Source organism: Castor canadensis, chromosome 10, assembly GCF_047511655.1.
Source record: "Castor canadensis chromosome 10, mCasCan1.hap1v2, whole genome shotgun sequence".
Classification (NCBI taxonomy): domain Eukaryota; kingdom Metazoa; phylum Chordata; class Mammalia; order Rodentia; family Castoridae; genus Castor; species Castor canadensis.
Genome location: NC_133395.1, coordinates 65362400 through 65384615, shown reverse-complemented (window position 1 = coordinate 65384615; position 22216 = coordinate 65362400). Strand labels below are relative to the sequence as shown.

Genomic DNA, 22216 nt, shown 5'->3' with positions numbered 1-22216 from the left:
GCCTAGCATGAACAAGGACCTGGGTTCCCTCTCCAGCACTGCAAAACAAAACAAACAAAAAAACAGAAAACATGCTCCTAATAAGTTATCAAATTTACCCTTTGACAATGGGGCAAGTATGACAATCATTTTAAGAGGAAGAGTGGAGATAAATAAGGTTATCTGGCTAATACCTAGAAGCCTGATGAATGAATGAACAAATTTTAAGTGAATAGCAAAGGGAAGACAAAGCAATGACTGCCTCATCACCTCAAAGCAAACAGATGTGAAACATGACTTGTCAGTGGGTAGACCTTTTCCTTAGAGCACTAGGAACATCCTATTTCATTCTCACCTTCTCAACCTCACATGATTCCTGCCCCAGGAGGTTACGTCATGTTTGGGTTGTCCACAGCTGGTGCAGTTTCAATGTCTAATGTATTGAAAGAAAATAAACATGAAGAATCCAGTGGAAAGTGGAAAAAACACAATTTCTGAACAGAGTATGTGTTTAAATCATCAAACTGAGGCAGTAGCAAATGTTACGAAGGAAATAATAGTTACTGCATGTTAACGAGTCAAGTACTGTGCAAGTGCTTTCACTTAAATATGTTCTTTTTTAATTCCAAACACACTGATTGTCACGTATCACTCTCATGGAGTTCCAGATCTAGAAACTTTGTGAGATGGTTGATCATTTAAAATGGGTAATTTATAGATAATTGACTATTTTCTCTTTCCATTTAAAAAATGTAAGCTCTCAATTCTCTGTAAAGTATTTTAAAATAAAAATAAGTATTTGCAAAAGGGTGAAGGACAAGATAAAATTTCTGTAACACCTCTGAGTCTAATGGCACATGAGCTGTGCAGAATAATGTTTATGAGCTTTTAACACTAAGAAAATATACAATAGGGAATTGTTTTAATATGACTCATTAGGTAGATGGGCTCCTCTTAAGAGGAAATGATTTTGAATATACGAGCTATTTGGAGTAACGCATCCAAACTTGATTGAGCTCCAAACCATAGTATCCACCCATCTCAGCACCTCTGGCATCAGCTCACCTCCATTTCCCCTTGTCTCTTCAGTCCACTGGTTCTTTGTGATTTCTTTTTTTTTTGTCCCATCTTCTTCAGCTATCTCTTCCACTAACCAACAGAAAGACAGGGAGGTTGTTATCACCAGCACAGGAGAAAAACAAATCATTCTGTTTCTTGTTTAACTCCCACTCAATCCTTGACAGAACTATAGAACTAAACTCTGATGTTTACTATGTACTTGCATTTGTGTATTTTCAAAAGCTCACTCAAAAACCAGATAACACTAGGCTCCAAATCTGAATCTACCACTTAAGCACCTTGTGACATTGGACAAAGTATTTAACATCTCTGAGCTTTGGGTGTCCTATCTTGAATAGGGATAAAAGCTCTAGATTTTAGGATTTTTGTGACAATTAACTTGGGGAAAAGGGATTAGGCATAATTTACATCTGAACCTGGGGACAGTTGAGTTTGGAGCAATTTGGCATTTCTTCTCTTGCTATACCCACCCACAAGAAGCATTGAGGATTATGTGTGTGAGAAGGAAAGGTGAACTCCAGCAAGCCTTGAATTCATTTGTGAAGGCTGAAAACTTTTAAATTCTTCCTAGCTCCATCAGAGTACAGTGCAGGAAGCAAAATCATTTTGGGTATGTTAAGCAGAAAGAGATTAAATACAGAGAATTAGGTGTTTACAAAGTCTTTGAAAGGGCTGAAGGACAGGTTGTACATGACCCTAAAGCAATGGCTCACAGATTGTTCCACTAGGTGAACTGAGGCTCCTCCTAAAGTTGTGTGTTTAAGACTCAGTCTTGTGGCTGTGATCAAGAGACCTGACAGCTAGAGTCACCACAGCCACCACAGAAGACACCACAGCCACTTCTGCCACTGCAACTGCATATCAATGCCCAAAAAGCTGATGGAAGCAGACTGCAATGCTGCTGCAGGACAATCTCACTAAAAAGAAAAAAAGAAAGTAGGATGCCTTCCACCTCAGTTCCACCTTCTAAATCCACAGCCCAACAGTATATCATTAATAGAGCCTAATTCTCATTATCCTAGCTGCAAGGGAGTCCAGCAGGTATTGATTTCAGATTTCCAGATCTCTAGCTAGAAGAAGGTAGAATGAAGACTGAGTAAGCAATCCATAGCACCAGCTGCTTCTGAAACATTTGAACTGCATAGGTTCGGACTCTGTCTTCACCAAATTTCTCCCTCCCACGATGTTTATTTTTCAATGTCCAAGACCAAATACCTTATGCAGTCATTTCCTCTTTTGCACGTCATACTATTTTGATTTTTAAAAGATCTTTCTTGCCTTATTCTAATATATCTATAAAACTCAACTAAACAGATGTTTATCTTTTCTCTTTTGTAGTATGTAATTGGATTGATTTTTCACATGTGAATTACAATAACTAACTCCAATAAACATCAAGTTTACCCTGTAAACTAGTTTACCATGCAGTTTATATAAAAAGAGAATAGACTATCTTTTCTTCAGCTAAGCATACACAATAGCATTACTGACCTTCAACTGATCTATGAGGAGGGAATGGACCAGAAGAATTCTTTATTTTAGTGTAGCATTGCTATATGTAATGTAAATATAACTATATATAGAGAGAGTATATATACCTTAAGTGATTTGTGTTAAGGTTTGGTTTTGCTTGACTTGAAACTTTAGCATGAGAAATAGTAATTATAAAAAAAAACATTTAGTTTTCATTCAATTTAGTCATGGACACAGACATTTTTATGTTAATTATTCTTTGCTGCCCATAGTTTTTGTTTCAATTGCAACTTAGGCTCTCTTTTCTGTTACCTCAAAGTTAGGAAATTTTCAAACTTATACAATAATGGCCACTTTTATTTCTATTTTGCCACACAGATACCAGTTGCCTTGAAACAAATCCCAAAAACTGCTTTACCTTTTTAAATATGTATAGCCAAATTACCACTAACATTGGATGGGGATATGGCTCAGTGGTAAAGCACTTGTGTAGTATGTGTGAGGCCCTAGGTTCAATCTCCCACACCACAAATAATAATGATAGTAATAGTAACTCCTCAATATAAACATTGAGTCAGTGTTCACATTTGCCTCCTTTTCTTTTTAAATTTTATTACATAGAATTTCAGACATCACCAATGTATAGTAAGTAGTGAGATAAACTCCTATATATACATCTTCTGACACCAATAAGCATCAACTCTTGCTCTTTCTGGCTTCATTCCCACCTCAAAAGAAGTATCTTTTTCCTCTATGGTTTGTTTGTTTGTAGAACTGAGGTTTGAACTCAGGGCTTCATATTTGCAAAGCAGGTACTTGCAAAGCAGACTCACCTTTAGTCCTCCTCTATGCTTTTGAAGCAAATCCCAGACTTTACATCATTTCTGTAAATATTTTAGTATGGACCTCTGAAGGATAATAATTCAGACATAACCACATCACATGCAATACAAAAATTCCTTAGACAATGGTCACCTTTCCTTATACCATAAATGTCATAAAGATTTTTAAATTAGGACACTTTTTAATGAGATCTAAAGATCTATACATTGCAGTTGATTGTTCTAAATCTCCTGTGATCTTATAGGGTCCTTTTCCATTCCCAATCTTTTTCCTTGCAATATTTTTCAAGAAACTGGGTCGTTTGTATTAAATATTCCTTCCTACTGTCTGGATTTGGTATTTATAGCACCATGGTGTAATTCAACACTTTTCCCTATCATCTCTATTTCCTACAATTTGGTAGTTTGACCTAGAGGCTTAATCATACTTGGGTTTTTGTTTTTTGTTTTATTTTTTGTCCAGCTGATGTTATAAAAGTTTTATGCTGTTCCACTGGGGGGGTATACAACATCTGGTTAACTCTGATTGTGTGATATTACTCTTCATTCATAGTCAACATTTCTCCTTCAATTATTAGTTGAAATACTTCTATAATGAAAAAACTTCCTCCATCTTCTAATTGGTTATCTCATGTTACAATTCATAATACAAATGCAAAAGGGATGATGTTTTATTCTTTTCTCCTGCTTGAAATAACAAATTGGCTCCTTGTCATACTCCATTAGTGACCAGTTAGCTTTTACTTTTCAAAGTATCATTATGAACCCATTAATGTAAGCAGATTTGAACTTTTTCTAGTCATTGCAGAAATTTTTCTTATTGATGCTCAGATTTCCCTATCTTTAGCCAAGTTAACCTTTGAGTTCTTCCAATGAGTTCCTTTTAGTGGGTAGTGATGTTACAGCCCACATCTAATGTTAGGGGTGCTCAGTGCTACTGTGTGGCCTAAAATTATTGCATAGTTTTTTGTATAGTTTACTGTTTGAACTGAGATACAAGTAAGGTTCACATGTTACTATTAGTTGTTATCTCTTAAGCCTCCTTTAAAAAAAATTTTTGTATTTCATTTTTGTTTTGGTTCTTGTTTGCTTTTGGTTTTGGGGTTTTTGTTTTGTTTTGTTTTTTCTTTTTTTTCTTTTTGAGACAGGGTCTCACTATGCAACCCAGGCTTTCCTGGAACTTCCTGTGTTGCCCAGGCTGGCCTCAATCTCTAGATCCTCCTGACTCCTGAGTGCTGGAATTAATGGCCCTGTACCTAGCCCTTAAGTCTCCTTTATACTCTAGGTTCCCTTATTCATATGTCTTGTTGTTGCTGAAAACAGAGGAGGAAGAGGAAAAAAATGGATTATTTGCTCTTTTGAGTTTCTTACATCTGAGTTTTGCTAACTGTATCCTTTGGTGTCTTTTGACTCATTCCTTTGTTTCTTTTTTTCCTGCAAATTGGTCTTTGAACCTAGAGACTCGATTAAGCCAAAACTTTATTGATTTTATTTTCTCTCCTCCCCTTTGGTTTCTTCCAATTTTGTATTGGGACTTAGAATGGGTACAGCAACTAATATCTCTTAAATGAACCCTGAGTGCTCTGCTATCTATGAGGTCCTTCCATCTCTGTCTTCAGCCACCCATGCCGTGGAACTTGCCCGAGTTCCATTCTGGTTTCCCGTTAGAACCTGTCTTCCCTAAGCTTCATGCTGCTGCATCCTAACACTTTGCTGTGACACTGCATCTCGGCCTCCTGCATCTACAGTCCAGGGTCAGTCTTTCGGACACTGCTGCCATCACGGTCCCAACCAGCGCAGAGAATACTGGTCCACAGGTCTTGAGTTCAAGCCCAAGCTCAACACATTTCATTAAATTTAGTCATTAAACCCAATTTCCACTTCTGAAATTGGGAATACTTATTAAGTACTATCCCATCTTCAAGGATGGTTAAATAAAACAAGGTCTAACAAAGTAGATTGTGCTATCTTTCTCCTGTCCAGGACTTGTCTTCACACCAGCTTTCTGAACAATTGACATTTCAACAGCCTTTGAGAAACCTGATGCCTTATCTCCATGGTTAACATAGTGGGAATTCCAAGCAATGTGATACTCAAGATTCTGGTATCCCTAGTTCACATCTACCAGGACCGTTGTGGGTCTTCCTTGTGGTAAGCAACATAGTTTGAAGCACTTAGGAGTAAGTCAAAAAGCCAGTGCATAGCAAGACTCAGCCAGACAACCAAGCAGCTACCACAAAGAAGAAGACAGATTCTTCAAGTCTCAGAGAAAACAACTCACCCTGAAAACAATATCACATGTTCAGAAGAGTCAAAAGTCTCATTGAGCCAACATTGGACTGATAAAGCTAAAGTCACTCCACTCTAACTGTTGTCAACAGAGCCACCTTTGAGAACAATAGGCAGATTTAGACATAATTAACTATGGCTAAGTAATGTGAACACACAGTACTGAGACCTATTTCCCAATACATGTGGCAAAACCAAATGGACATGGTTAGGACATTAAGAGAAAGCTGCTCTAAATGAGTCAACAAATGTGGAGTTCAATAGTGTACTCTCATGTCCAATAACACAAACACATCAAGAGAAATAGAATTTCCCAACAACAGAATGCTTGCCCTTCTCCAGGAAAGAGTTTAAACCAGAGGAAGCCAGGCAACGGTGGCTCACACCTGTAATTCTAGCTATTGGGCGGGGGGTAGAGGGGCGGGGGGAACGGGGGCCAGAAATCATGAAGATCATGGTTCAAAATCATCCTGGTCAAAAAGCAAGACCTTATCCCAACAACAACAACAACAACAACAAAAAAGACTGGTGGGGTGGCTCAAGTAGAAGAATGCCTGCCTATCACACATGAAGCCCTGAGTTCAAATCCCAGTACCAAAAAAAAAAAAAAAACAGAATTTTTTGTCACAGAGAAGCTCGTTCCTTGAATAAAAGCTCTTTTGTCCAAAGAGAAAATGATGCTGGGGATTTAGCCAGAAAGGATTTGTCCAGATCATAAACCTCTCTGAGGTAAATACTGCATGCCAGGCACTGTACAAAAGGCTTCAATCTAATTTCTCCCAGGACACCATTTGCCAGATGAAGAAATCAGCTCAGAGAAAATTCTGACCCACCCAAGGGTGGTGCATAGCCAGCAAGTTAACAACCTTTCTATTTTAACTCCAGAGACTTTTCTGTAGAAGGTATGCTTAAAACAAGGTACTTCCTACTCCAGCCAATCTAGCACACCTCCTTCTACACATGCCATGGTCGTTTTGTGTGTGTGTGTGTGTGTGTGTGTGTGTGTGTGTGTAGAAGCGAGGTGGAGTCTTGACAAAGTATGTTAGGATGGGCTGTGAATCTGCTTTTATTCATCAGTCATTGTTACTATCTTGTGTTTATGAAACCACAATCAAAATGAGGCTCTATGGGGTCATTTTTCTGATTTAGTAAGTCAAAAATTACTCCTCTACCTTGGACAGAGAACTCTAGCCTAGAGATTTCTATTGCCTACAACTATCAAAATGCAAATCAAACCAACACTCTAGCACAGAAGTGGTAAGTGTGCAAAGTGGCACAAACTTCTTGGTAAAAGTTATTGAAATTTAGAAGATGAAAAAGCTTTGGACACAATATTTTCTTATATAGAAGCGTTAGTACAATAATACCATATAATCTCTAAGGAAATATAGCTAGCTATATTATGGTACATATGGTACATATAAGGAGATATAACAGACTGTCAGATGCAGATAAAATGAATCTGCTACAGCCAATAAAAACTAGAAATGTGTGTTGAAATGAAAGATACCCAGGATATGTTGCTAAGGAAAAAAGCACAAATTGCTTTTTTCCATAAAATCATCCCATTTTTGTAAATAATAAAACACATGGCTTTATATGTAGGGAAAAGATCTGGAAGGATATTTACCAAACTATTTACAGGAGCTATTTCTGGGGGTGGAACTAGGAAGCTACTTTCTATTTTTTAATATTTCTTCACATTTAGAAATTTTTATTTATATGTATATGTGTATTTGTAAGAAAACTAACAAAAATTTTTGTTCTCTTTTCAATTTAGGGCTTGGTGTTAGAGCTATGAGAACCTAACCTGGTTGTGTTCAAATCTGGAACTAGAGAGAACAAAGTGAAAATCTCCAGGGTATGATTCTCACGTGAGCCATACTTAAGAAATAACAGCTGCAGACAAATCCATTGTTGATGATCCAGAAAGTTCTTTAGGTTAGTGAAGAAAATGGCAGAGTCATAATATTTTGGAGTGACTTCCCCAACTAGAATTCACCTAAATGAACAAAAATGGATGCTGTTCATGGATGAATCAATAAGGGTTTTGGTTAAACTGTCATACTTATTTTCAAGAGCAAGACTCTCTTTTCTGCCATAATTAGACTACACCAGTGCTGGGCCTGCAGGCACCTAAAGTTTACATGTAAAGGACATTGCTATACAGAGCACAACCCTATGAAGCAAAGCTGAATGAGTCTCTGGGGTAGGCCTGCAATCTGGTGGTTGCTTAACCACTGCCCAAAGGCCTCACAAAGTGTCCTAACAGCAGCCTCTAGGATTGAGTGTCAGAGTTGCCCACCCACACATGGGATTTTGACAGCATAGTGAGAGTGAATCCATCCAGCATGGGTAAACTTATTGCCTTTCTAGAAGCTGAGACAATAACTTCACTGCTAAAGAATTAATTCACAAAGAGAATAAATGACATTAATGAATGATTCGTTAATTAACTCAATTAATATGTACAATAGCATATGAAGCCTTCTCTCTCCTTTTGAGAAAACTAATGTCAAGTAAAGTATTATCAGATGTTGTAATTCAAGCATGGATTTACAGCAAGAGCAAGAAGTTGAGTAACCTACTTATGTAAAGGCATTTGGTCAAAACAGCCTGGAGCATCCCTTACCACAGCAGGTCCATCTTCCAGAAGGTTCAGCTACTGCTCCTCCATGCAGCCAGGACACCCTCTCTCAAGGACGTGAGACATGGCTGTTCATCTCCCTTTGTACACTGTCCTTCAGAAACACAGGGAATTACAACCTATTAGATTTCTGCTGTTGGTTTGTTTACAATCATATTCTACTTTTACCTCCGTGAGCTCATTCCCTGAGCCACCTTGGTGGATCTGATGTTTGATGTATACAGTTCTACAGACAGACCCTTTCTTCCTTTGCTTTCTTAGGTGGCTACTCTTATTCATCATGTAGACACTTATGAGCTTTACACTGAGAAGACATAGTAGTCAGGATAAGATAGGCTATGCTGAGGTAACAAGTAAGCCAAATATCAGTGGCTTAGCAATTTATTTCATGTTCTTACAAAGCCTACAGGAGATGGCAGGGCCCTCTTCGCTCTGTAGAGTCTGGATCCAGGTTCCATCTGGATCGCTGCAGCAGAAGACAAAGATGTAGAAGAGCCTCAACCAGAAGTGACACATGGCTCATTTCATTGGGCAGAGCTGGCTGCAAAGGCCAATCTAACTGCAAAGGAGACAGGGAAATCTGGAGGACCACTAGATTATTTGGAGAGTACAAGCTACATCTGCAACAGAGCTCCCAAATTGCTAGGGTTTTTTTTTTTTTTAAAGCATGTCATTGTCACTCTCTTCTATCAGCATTAGCTGTAATCAGAGAGCATTTGACACTTTAGAACTGCTCTCTTAGTCCCTTCCTAACTTCCCTCATCGCTACAATTCAAATCACCTACCAAAATGTGGCTTAGACTCAGTACTGGACTAAGACCTAGCTTTGACCTTGAGAGGCACCCAATCTAGTAATGGAGACATTACTTTGATAAAAGCAATTTGGTAGGGCTCTATAACTATAACACACAACACACACTTTGTACAAAAATACAGCATAAATATGCATACTATCCTCTCTGCCCCTCCCCAGTCCAAGCGTGCTCATCTTGAGGCTTCTGAAGGAGCTGGTCTCTTCCCAGCAGCAGGGAAGCCTCCCCTCCCACAGCTCTTCCCACGCACCCTGCCCTCACAGGGCCTCTGCCACTTCCTCTCCCTGAGCTCTCAACCTTGTCTGCAGCCCAGCTTCACCACCAGTGTCTAGCACAGAGCAAGCCCTTGGTAAATGTGCTGCATAAAGCAGTTAAGAAACATCAAATCAGCTGGGCATGGTAGCTATGCCTGGAATCACAACTACTTGGGAACTGGAAACAGAATGATCCCAGTTCAAGACCAGCCAGAGCCAAATTAGCACCAAGATTCTATCTGAAAAACAAACTAATGAAATGCAAAAGAGCTCAAGTAGTAGGTCACTTGCCTAGCAAGCTTGAGACACTGAGTTCTATCTCCAGTACCACAAAAAAAAAAAAATCATAGTACGTAAACAAATAAATAAATGGCAAATTTGTTATGTCACATTGAATAAAAATGGGGTCAATAGGCTGAGTGGCACAGCTGCTAGTTCTCTCCTACAACCCCTAACAATGTCTCAGACCATATTCTTATTCCAAATGCCTCTGCTGAAGTTTAGTCATTTATTGCTCAGGGACCAGGTTCCTGCCTCCCAGATAGGACAGGAAAATTTATCAAGAGTATTCAGAGACCAAAAGGAACACCTGAAAGTCCCACAAGTCCAAATCAATTACCCAGCAGGTGTCAGCCCTGTGCCTGTTTCAGGGACTGCTACCACTGAGGCCAATTGGGAGGGAGGAGGTGGCAGAAAGGACTCCAGCAGATACACCAAAAAGCCATGTCTTGGCACCTACCTTTGACCCTCCCAGACCCTGTAAGTTGTCATAAGTAACATGGTTGGCTGTAACTTCTTTGCTAGTGTTCTTACACTAAGAACTAAGGAATGCACAGGCAAGGTAGTATATCCAGAAAGTGCTATGAAGGGTTTGGGAGACTCTGTCAGAAGGGGAGGGAGAGAGAAGGCCCTCTACTCTCTGGACTTGCTTGTGACAGGGCTCAGCCTTCTGAGATTATGGGGAGAAGGGTTCATTTACAGTCAGTTTGAGAGCCACAGAAGTGTTCCCATGTATGGGAAGACTTGAAGGTTTTCATCTGTGATACTTCAGGTTGTTTTGACAAAATTCTTTTTTTAAGCTTAGAAGGGGGAGCAGAGAGAGATGTGGCCACTTAAGCTATGAACTAGAAACAGTGTGATTTTTGTAGTAGGCCCTGGCCTGAGATTCCCAGATGTGCCCAATTCTCTGCATTCCCAGGCTGCAAGGCCACCATTCATCAGCATCCTCCAGACACAACCAGGTCCCAATTTACCTCTACCGGGTCCTCGCTGTTTCTTTTTCCATCTCTCCTCCATTCTCAGTTCCAGCTAAGAATGATTCAACAGAGATGAGAATGAGGATAGATGAGAATAAAAGAAAATCCATCTTTCTGGGCCAAGGGGAGATAATTCCATTTTCTTTGCCCTTCAAAAACAGATCCATTTTCTCCACCTGAAAAGTAGATATGCCCAGACTCCCTAAATATAAATTAGCTAAGGAGTGGCCTGAAGGAGAGAGCAGTGGTCCTCAACCCCAGACCTGCTATCTCATGTACATACCCTAGTGTGAGTGCCACTCCAGATGTTCTGACTTGAGGTGTGAACGAGGATATAGGTGGGAGGGTCTGTATTGAAATGCCCCAGGTGGTCCTGACTCACACAAAATCAAGTTGCAAACCACTCTGACTCTGCCCACTGATCCAGGTGGCTTCTAGGACAGCAGCCCATCAAGCTCTGAGGAAGAGAAAGGCCACAGGCCTCAGAACACTGACTTCCAAACAACAGCTACAGTGCTTCTCATCACACCAGCTGTGGACTTAAATATTGACTTGACTGTCAATAGCCCACTCCTTCCCACTCTCAACCTCTCCTGCCTCTTATTCATTCATGAAATATGTGCTGAGCACCTGCAAAGGGCCAGGCCCCACCCAGGCCAAGGGGATACAGCAGAAAACAGAGCTAGAGCTGCCCTCCTGGAGCACAGGGCTCCTGGAGAGAGGACAGCAAGCAGTGACTCCAGCTATCTAAGAGCCAGGAGACACGAAGGACTGTACACAGGTATTTTATAGAACTGCTTCTGATTAGAGAATAAAGAAAGCCATCCTGGAGGAAGCGCATAGGGCTGAGATCCAGAAGAGGATGGCAGCCTGGGTCAAAAGTTTTGGGAAAACTTTTCAACCACAAGTTTTGTCACTGAGAGGAGACATGGACCCATTTCTCTTGTCATCTCTCAGAGACATGACAATGAGGAAAACAAAGCAGAGCCAAGGAACCCATAAAAAACTCTTCCAGCCACCTCACACTTTACCATGTAGTGACCAAAGGGACGGAAGTTTGCCTACTTTGGGAATTCATTCATTATTAGCTCAGCAACTCCTTAAATGACTTCTTTGTCTCAGGTATTATGTCCAGCGTACAAAGCTCAATCCATCACAATCCTTGGCCTCCAGAAAGTCAGTAACTGTTGGGGGAGAGACTCTAACAGGGAACTCCAAAGTAGAATGCAAAATAGGAACTATGCTCTGGAGGTGTTGTGAGAATTAAAAGATGCTTAGAAAAGTGTCTGATATATATATAATAAACGTTCAGTAAGTAGTCCTCATCACCATCGTTAGAATATGATTCCATGCAGAGTAGAATAAGGCATTATAGGAAGGAGCACCTATCTGGGATGGTTAGGAAAGGTTTCCTGATAGGCATAGCATCTGAGTGGGTTGCAACAGCTGAATAAGAGCTGTGGATCCATTTGATCCCCACTGACGGACATCTGTAATGACAGCCTACCTGGATGGTGCACCTAGCATGTCAGGCACTGTACACTTCGCAGATTTGAAACTAAGGTCCCAAAAGACAAAATAGCTAACAGTAGCACACATAGCAAGTGGCAGAGCAGAATTTGATGCCAAGAGGGTCTTATTCTAAACACTATTTTTTCTGGTGGATATATTTTTTAAACGTCAAAGAAAATTTTTAACCTCAAATAAGAACAGAGAAGGCACAACTACCCATGTATTCATGACCTGGAATTTAGGCAATTGTCATCAAATTTCCTTTTTTTTTTTTTTATAAAGACATGGAAACACTATTGAGGTGTCCTATTTGTACCTCTCTCTCATTCCATTTAGCTACCTCTCCAAAGACAACCATTATGGTGATTCTAATGGGTGTTCTTTTGTCTCTGGGCTCTTAGTGATAAGAACTCAGAACCTTCTGCTCTAGCACTGGAACCATGCCCCCAGCCCTTGTCTCTCAGTTCTCAAGCCACATTTATAGCTATACAGAAATCATGCATAGTATTGCACTCTATCCATGGAAATTGTGTCATTCTGTATGTGTTGTTCTCTAACTTGTTTTTTCCATGCAACATTACATTAGGAATGGATATGATAAAGCAGATTTGATTTTTTCCCTTTACCTACTAGACCATCACTATACTGCCTCATGCCATGACTGATGGGCCCTGATCTAATAATAAACATTGGGTGGTTCCCACCTTTCTACCTTGAGAAACACTGGAGGTTCTTGTATGTGGCTCCTTGTACAAGGAGGAATTGCTTCAGAAGCTGAGCTCTTAACTTCAACACTATGTGACTTCCCTAGCTGAGATATTATGACAGAGGTGGAGATAAGAGTAGTTAGCAGGTGCTATAGGTGGGCGCTAGCCAAAATGCTGGCTAGTTATAATGACTCTTTGAATCATTGAAGAGGGAAATTTCCAACATTTGATAGAAATCAGCGCAGATGAGCTGTAACCTGGTTGTTCTTTTCAAAGCCCCCACCCTCCAAGCTTAGAGCATAATTCGCAACCTTGGCCATACAGGAGAATCACCTGGAAAGTTGAGAAGCAATCCACAGAGATTCCAGATTTTTATTGGTTCAGGGTGTGGTTTCACACCTGGGAAAGTGCAGCCCTAATAGGCATGCCCCGAGTCCTCGCCTATGTTGCAATGGCAAGCCTCATCCTCCCCAACTTCTTAGGACTGGCCCCCCACCTCCAGCAGAGCTCCACCCCTTCACAGCAGGGCTGTGTTGGCTTCCCTGGGGTGCTAGCTTCTGCCCTGACAGAAGCTGCCTTCATTTGGGCTTCCAGAAGCTAAGAAGGAGATGTAGTAAAGAAAAACACAGAACAAGAGGAGAGAGGTTTGCTTCTGCTCCACCATCCTTCCATCTATCCACGCAACTCTCATTTGAATAACATTGACATTGCCATGTACTCAGTGTGTGGGGCCATGCAACACATGTGGCATTTTCAGCTATGAACAACAGCAACCTACATTCGCCCATGTGAAAGTCTTAAGTGTGCTATGAGACATGGCACCCAGGGAAGCTTATGCCCATTTCACAAGCAAATAAATAAGGTTCAAAGACTAGATAGATGACTCCCAGGGCTCCCTGACTTTAGGATTTTACAAATTAGTAAAAGAAAAAAAATGAGTGAGACAGACAAGCATATTCATTTTGTCCACTGACATTTTTAAATGCCACCTCCTATCATCACCATTATTTCAAGAAGATTTTGACCACAAAAAAAGAAATAAAAACCTTTATCTCAAAATCAAGAAAATCCTTAAAACTGAATTTATCCTTAGAGAAAAACTAAATCCATGGTTCTTATTTTTCTGCATTTTAATGCAAATGGTGTCATAGACCAGCATGGTCCAAAGACCTACATCTGGGAACTATTGAGTTAGAGCATTTCAGCATTACAAAATCTCATAAATAACCATGTTCAGCCACCCCTATGATGCTTGAATTCCTTGTATAATATGCTTGACTAATGTGTGTCCAGCTAGTTGTAACGGCAACATTTGGATAAGGCCATTTTGACACATGGACATCTTGACACATAAAGTATAAAATTATAATTGAGGCTTTCTGGTAATAGCAGAAAATACAACTACTCTAAAATACAAATAAAGCTGTGAATCCTTTTCATTTGTTGAGCTCTAACCCCAGCTCCACCTCAGAGACTGTCATTCATCTTTAGTGCCATCATTTCTCCACCTTTAAGCCAATCAAAAGAGGCAAGTGAGCCGACATGGTGGCTCACATCTATAATCCCAGCTATGTGGGAAGCATCAGTAGAAGGATTGCCATCTGAGGCTGGCCTGGGCAAAAAAAGTGAGATCCTATCTGAAAAATAACTAGCCAAAAGGTCTGGAGGTGTGGCTCAAGTGGTAGAGCACCTGCCTAACATCCACGAGGCCCTGAGTTCAAACCCCAGTATCACCAAAAGTGGAGAGAAGAAAGTTCAATAGTAGCGATGGAAATATTTGCTGTGTTCTGCTGTTGCTCAGAAGTTTTGATTGTATCCTAAAGGTGTCAAAAATGACCATCGCAGTCACTGCATCAAAACAGCCAGGTCAGAATTGCAGAATTATGTCCAAAATAACAATGTAAAGTACCTCTAGATACATGTGACTGTTAGAAAGACCTTCCTGATAAGCAACTAAAATGTATTTCTCTGTGATTTCTGCCAGGATCCCAGACCCCTGGTCTCTAGGGCCTCACAAAAAGAATCCCATTCCTCAACCTTGTGTCAGCTCTTACAGATAGTCACCTCCCATCAAGTACCTTAGGCCAGCAGCCCCAGTCCCTCTGAGAGTTCCTCATGTGACATGGTTTCACATCCTCTGCCTGTTCTGAATACCATCCTCTGCACATATTTGACTTGTCTCTGTTGCTGTTTACATGTGGCACCCAGAACCAAGTTCGGTTCTCCAGACCTCCCCCTCCCATGGGCCTATCACCTCTCTGTTCCAGATGGCATCCTCCACCCACAATCCTAAGGCTTTTTGTCAACAAAGCAACACCATAGAAGTAGCAACTACACTGTCACCACATGGACCCTTAACCTGAGGCTTCCAGCTTGGAGGTGGAGGCCTTTGGCAACCCACAGCCTGGAGGCTCCCAGGGCACCTTCTTAATGGCAAAGGAAAGTGTGAATCATCACTGCTGGTGACAGCCAGGATGATGAGTCACTGAAGTTCAACAAGAGAAGCTCTCTGGACATCTATCCTCCAAGTATAAGCAGCCTGGTCTCCAGCAGATGGATTGCACTTGACTCACTCCTGCCCCCAGCCACTGTCCCCATGGCACAGGTGTTGCTCCAACCAATAGGAAACCAGCAATCCTCACAGACCTGTGTGCTCTCCCTGGCCTCCCGCCACCCACATTGCCCTTGAAGATTTCTGCCTTACAGGTGTCTCAATGCCTCTTAGAGTCAAAAACAGCCCCAGGAACAGTAGAGACATTTGACATAGTGATATTCAATGCTTGAATAAGCAGCAAAAATTAGAGAAACTTCCAAAAGGAAAGGAATCAGTAGGAGATATACCATTTGCCACTTTTGATTGACTTCCACAGCATGAAAATTTCTCCTCTGCTATGAAAGAAAGTTTCCATTGGCTCTGCCCCCACTTCCCTTGCTGTATTTCCTCCTTAAAATATTTCATAGGGTTGAATGAGACACTCATCAGGACATTAAAACTATGCACTGCTTATGGATACACATTAAACAATGGATCCCTACGGCAAACTTTCTCAGGTTGAACAAATTCTGATTAAGCTGAATGTTGACTACAGTTGTGTGAACACACACACACACACACACACACACACACACACACACACACACACCAGCTGTAAAACCATCACAGGATAGATTTTTCTCTAGAAGTAGGACGCTTTGGCTGTGCGTAGCTCCCTGTTAGTGCTAACAGTCACAGAAGACAATGATTTGTGGGATGACAGTGATCCACAGCATTTCTCATTTAGAACAAAATAACCCTTACGAGGGTCCCGGAAGGATACAGTTCACTCACCCTCAAAGTAAATCTAAACTCTCTAACCATTTATCATTCCCCCTCCCCATTAAATCCTTGATTCTGCCAGAAGCCATCCGCCTAATTCTCTTTATTATTGTTAATATTAATAAAGATGGTGGGGCTAATGAGAAGAAAATGTGTTTCAGCACAGGGGAGGTCATTCCTCCCACTCCCCGCCACATAACAGGGCTTCAGCATTAAGATTTCATTAGCATTAATGTGACTTCTGCCAGGGAAAGAGTTGCACATGGAGACAAGATTCTGCTGAGACATACATTGCTTTCCTATCATTTAGATGGACAGTTTCAAGACTACTTGAAATATAACACCAATTAGGCATGTCACAAGGCTACAGAGCACAGGATTCACTGTGGAAAATGTCAAGTTGGCTGCACATTAGAAACTGGTGTCTAGGTAGGTCCTCTCCCTGCGTGGCCACATCTGGTATTTAGGCACTCTGTAGGGATTGCTGCGTGGTTACACAGCCTTGGGAAGACCTTGTCCATAACCCCTCAGCATAAAGGAAACCAGATGGCCAGAGTCACCCTGCTCCTCAGCCCCAACACAGGAGAGGAGGAGATGAGTCAGGGAGCACATTCCAGACCTGCTGAGGAGCAAGAACACCCGCAGGTGCCAGGGCTCTCTGAGCATCCAGGCTGGGAAGACCCCCAGGAAGCTGGGCCGAGAGCTGTGCAGAGTCACACATTCTGAGATGAAAGCATGCAACTCATTAAAGAATTTTTGGTAATCCAGATATGTTGCTTGCTGTTCTCAGAAAAAAAATTAGTAGTCCTTCTTCCAGGATGCAGGTAAATGGGCATCACTAGGTTAAAACCTCTCTGCTTCCTCCTTGGAGTTGGAGTTGGGTTAACGCACATCAACACAGCTAATGATGGCAACCACCAAGCCATTGAACTTGGGTGTGCTATTCTTACCAAATATCTGAGACTAGCCATAACATTGTTACACACAGGCACATGTGCACACATGTGAATGCACACACCCTCTCACACACACATACACACACACTGAGAAACTCTCTCCGTCTTTGGGAGAACAAGGAAGCCTAGGATAGAATTGAGTTGAGCCTGAAGTCTCCTCTGCTGGTTTTCCTCAAAGCTGACCTCATACATGCTTCACAGGCTCACAAGCCTTTTTATAACAAATGATATCACTTATGCACCATGGTGGCAACAGTGTCCGTTCCTCAGGTCCCCAATGTTGATAAGGTCTCCTTGGATCAGAAATCCTATATCACCTACATCTCTCCATCCTGTTCTTGCTAAAGATCACTTCTTCCCCTTCACCTGGAAATCCAAGAACGCTGGAGACAAAAGGCAGCACTTGTCACAATCCCTTTCTGGAGTAAACAATTCATTTACATACTAAAGGAATAAGACAACATCTTATCCAGCAGCCTCTACCAAGCTATGCAATTTTGTGGCTGACCTAGGTAACCTGAATTCTTGGAAAATTCCAGATGGATTATACCACAGAAATACAAAACACAGCCACATTAACCCAGCAGAGAGAAGTCTTTAAATAAAAGTGAATTCATTTTCTTTACCATAATTAAAATAAGAATTTAAATTTCCATTCTTTTCTACTCGTTGTTGAAAGTTGATACAAGTAGACTGAATGGAACTCTATTTCCACTCTGTTTTTTACGCACAAAAACCAACATAAGGCAGCATTCTACCTCTGAGCTCCAGCCCCGGCTTGGGTTGACTTCTAACTGGACAGGCAAAACAGAAACAGAAACAGAAACAGTCTTCTGTATCACCCAGTCTTGAGAGCATGAAAGCGTCTCCCTATGAGTCTAGCTTAGCAAAAGACAGGCCCTACCAGCAGGAAATGATTTGTGTGTGTGTGTGTGTGTGTGTGTGTGTGTGTGTGTGTGTGTGTGTGTTATATATTATGATCTTTCCATGGCTATTTGTTCATGATATTCAACCATTCAACAGCTTAGCCAAACTCTGTAAGTTTCAAACTCTAAAATTTGAAAGTACCATTGCTCAGAGCTGGTTTTGTTGTTGTCCACAGAAAAAGTAGATTCTCTACCATCCAGGTCTCCCTTCCCTAGCTAGGCCACTTAATTGAGCTCTCTGGATATATCACAGCCCAAGTGACTCCCAAAGAAGAAAATGCCCAAAGCCTTGAAAAGAGAAAGTATTTCACACCTGCTACCTCAGCCAGAACCACTCATCCCTCAGTGCCAGTAAAGGAAGAAGCCAAAAATGGCTCTTAAGTAGGCATCCTCCCCAGGGAGGTTGAGGCCATGTACGAAGCTAGAAACTGTACTTCCTCTGCTCTAGGTTAGTAATATGCAGATCACAGCTCTCCAGCTGCAAACAGCTCTGTTCACAGCTGACGCCCTCCCTTTCTCTTTTAAAATATGTCCACCTCTTTTTCCAGAGCAGTACCAAGTGATGCTTTCATTAGATGGAAAAATACAAATATGGCTCCTGACACATTCAACCTTTAGCTAGTTAGTGAACTGTTGGCTACCATGGAGCAGAGGAAAGAGGTAAAGTTTTCTAATCTGTTCCTATCTCATTCACACCAGTGAATGAGCCCATTAAGGAAGAATTCAGAGCCTGGAATATAACTCTGTAATACAATATTGGCTTAGCATTTGTGAGGCCCTGAGTTCAATCCCCAGTACTGCCAAAAAGTTTTAGTTTAATGTTGTTGTTTTTTTTTTTTAAAGAAGGCTAGTTGTGGTGGCTCAAGCCTATAATCCTATTTATTCTGGAAATGGAGACCAGAAGAATTGTGGTTTGAAGCCAGACTGGGCAAAAAGTTGGTAGACCTCATCTCAACCAATAGAAGCTGGGCTTGGTGGCATGCACCTGTCATCCCAGCTATATGGGAGGTATAGATAGGAGAATTGCTATCCACTGTAGCCAGGACATAAAACAAGACCCTACCTCTAAAATAACCAAAACAAAAAAGGCTAGAGGCATGGCTCCACGGACTTGCCTAGCAAGTGCAAGACCCTGAGTTTAAACCCCAGTACTGCTGGGAAGGAAGGAAGAAAGGGAGGGAGGAAGGGAGAGAGGGAGGGAGGAAATTTTTTTTAAAAAAAAAGAAAGAAATATTCTCACATGAGCCCAAAATATGTATAGACCAAGTAGCTTGGGCCTTACTGGTTATTTGCATCAACACCATCTCAGCTGAAACTGTTAGGTGACAGTTAAGTAACTTGTCAGAGGTCACCAGCAATAAATACCACAGCCATGACTCCAGTCCAGCTCTGCTGTACTCCAAAGTACACAGTCTCTCCACTGAAGAGCACTGCTTCCCCAATATCTTCCTTATGAGTTTTTGGCAACTACAAAAGTTAAGGTCCCATTAACTACTGTAATGAACGAGCTCAAAACTGCAGAAGGGCTCAAACAAGATAGAAGCATTTTGTTCTTTTTCTTTTTGGTGGTACTGGGGTTTGAACTGAAGACCTTGTGCTTGCTAGGCAGGCATTTTACCACTCGAGCCATGCCTCCAACCCTTTTTGCTTTAGTTATTTTTCAAATAGGGTCTCTGCTTTTTGCTGGGATCTGGTCTCAGACCACCATCCTCCTACATCTAACTCCCAAGTAGCTGAGATTACAGGCAAGCACAATCACGTTTGACCCAGAAGTTTCTTTCTTGCACACATAAACTCTGCAAAGAATATTCTGATAAGAGGCAGTCCCACCCCACCTCTAGGTCATGACTCAGGGACTCAGGTTTCTCCTTCCATCTTGTGACTTTGTTCTGCCAACATGTAATCTCCATGGAGGCCACACCCATCTTCACTAGGAAGGTGGAAGGTGGGGCAGCAGTACAGCTCAGTAGTAGCCCTGGCATGAGCAAGGCCCTGGGCTCCATCTCTAGCATCAAGAAAAAAAAAAAAAAAAGAAGGGAAAGAACATGGGGATCAAGTGTAGGTCATATCAAGAAAGTCACACATCTTCTCCACATAATCCTTGGGCTAGAACTCAATCATATGGCCTCTCTGGAGAAATGCACTCCACCTATGTGCCTGAAAAAAAAGACAGAAAAAAAAAAAAAAGAAATGGTTTGGTAAACAGCTAACGAATCTTTGTCACAGGAGCTAAAGAACTTAGTATTTAAGAACTCACAAACATACCTCTCAACAAAAGCTTGTGGCACCTATTATTTTTATTTTTAAGACAGTATACATTAATATAATTGTATCTAATGATGGCAGCGGGAATGCCCTCAGCATTTTTCTCTGCATGAGCTGGTAGTGACCAAGAGCAAGCAATGAGCATCCTCACCACAGCCCTGAGTGCATCAGCCCTGTTCGAAATGTCTGGATACATAAGGTGATATTTGCCAACCAAAGCTCTGAGCACCCTGAGAAGGTACTAAGTAGTTACATGCTCATATATGGACAGATAAAAGTCAAGTGCTTGAGGCAGGAAAACATTGACTTCATTTTTCTGGTTTATTAGATGTGGTTCAAGAAGATGTCTCTTTTACTAGGAGAGCAGCTCTTCCTTGGCCCCACCCTTAGTTAACTTTCTTCTGAGCCTTCTGCAGAAAATCAGAAGGAAAGAACCATAGCTTAAAACAGAGCCTGGCCTGTGCCAAGTGCTCGTTTCAATTCCACAAATATTAAGCTTTATTATATGCAGGCAAACATATGCAGTGTTGAGAATACAACATGGTCCCCCTTTAAAAAGAAAGCAAAGATTATATACTCTTGCATATAGCAGAAACTATTTTTGCATAAATGATCAAGCCCTGTTGCCATTCTATGCATCAAACAAAAGCCCCCAGGGATGGGGAGGTAGCTCGGTGGCTAAGTGTTTGCCTAGCATGCACAAGGCCCTGGGTTCAATCCCCAGTACCAGAAAAAAAAAATCTGCCAGCCTTTTGCAAAAGTGAAAAGCATATCAATGTCAATTTTGCTCAGTTGTTGACTCATTTCCTTTAATAGGTACGTTGACTATAAGAGGGGGATGGATAGATTCTTTTATACAATTAAGAACTAAATTTTTATCCAGCCCCATTCACTCAAAGTCACTCTAGAATTAACATCTGATTTTCTCCAAAAAAAGAAAGTGAGGAAGGGATGGAGGTACTAAAGAGAAGAGAAGAGAGAGGAGAGGGAAGGGGAGGAGTGGATAGAAAAAAAAAAAAAAAGAAAAGGAAAGGCTGGGCCTGATGGCTGACTTTTGTAATCCCAGCTACAGACATAGATCAGGAAGATCATGGTTTGAAGCAGCCTGGGCAAAAAAATTAAGAGGGACTCCATCTCAACAAAGAAGCCAGGTTTGGTGGCTCACATCTATAAACCTACCTATGTAGGAGGCTGTAGGTAGGATTAAAGCACAAGACCAGCCCAGGACAAAAACATGAGACCATTCCTTAAAAAAAAAAAAAGAAATTACAGCTTTTAAAAGGCTGAGAATGTAGCCCAAGCAGTAGAGTACCTACCTAGCAAGCACAAGGCTCTGAGTTCAACCGCAGTACTGCGCAAAAAAAAAAAAAAGGTATCTGTGGCTGGAGAAGACTCAACAGTATCTTTATGAAAGGCACTCAGTGACCATGGAGGTCCCATCAAGACAACCAGGAAGTACAGATGAGCCTGGAATATAATCACTGGACACACAAATGGAACCAATGGGGAGTGGGACATACGACCTCTGGCCGTCAATGCCTAGACTAGGTTCAAGGGTATTCATGTAATCCTACTCACCCCTTGACACATTTTTCAGAAATGTTGCAGTCCCAAGAAAGAAGTTATAGAGATTTAAATAAATACAATTTTCTTGAAAACCAGTACTCAGTATGCTGGCTGAAAGTGAAGCAGTTTGTGAGAACTGAGTGGAACTTGGGCAGGGAAATGTGTCCTGAGGGAGTAGCAATGAGGCCAGGAAATAAGTGATTTAACTTGGAGTGCCTTGGTTCTCTGCTCTGGAAGGCAGGGAGAGTTGGAACAACGCACATGAGTTCCAGCCCTGTACCAGGAACTAAGCTGGGCACAGCACATAAATTCTCCTTCTTACACTGACCTGGTGGG

General features: G+C 41.4%; 1 long non-coding RNA gene across 6 annotated transcripts in view; it reads right to left on the bottom strand.

Moving 5' to 3' along the window:
- The window catches only part of LOC141411472 (uncharacterized), a 250731-nt gene that overhangs the window by 217746 nt on the left and 10769 nt on the right, over nt 1-22216 (bottom strand). For all 6 annotated transcript variants that reach the window (XR_012436254.1, XR_012436252.1, XR_012436253.1 and 3 more), the window contains exons 2-4: nt 8296-8404; nt 1045-1128; nt 335-412 (exon numbers count right to left, since the gene is read on the bottom strand). This is a non-coding gene — a long non-coding RNA (uncharacterized lncRNA). The remainder of the gene's footprint in view (nt 1-334; nt 413-1044; nt 1129-8295; nt 8405-22216) is intronic.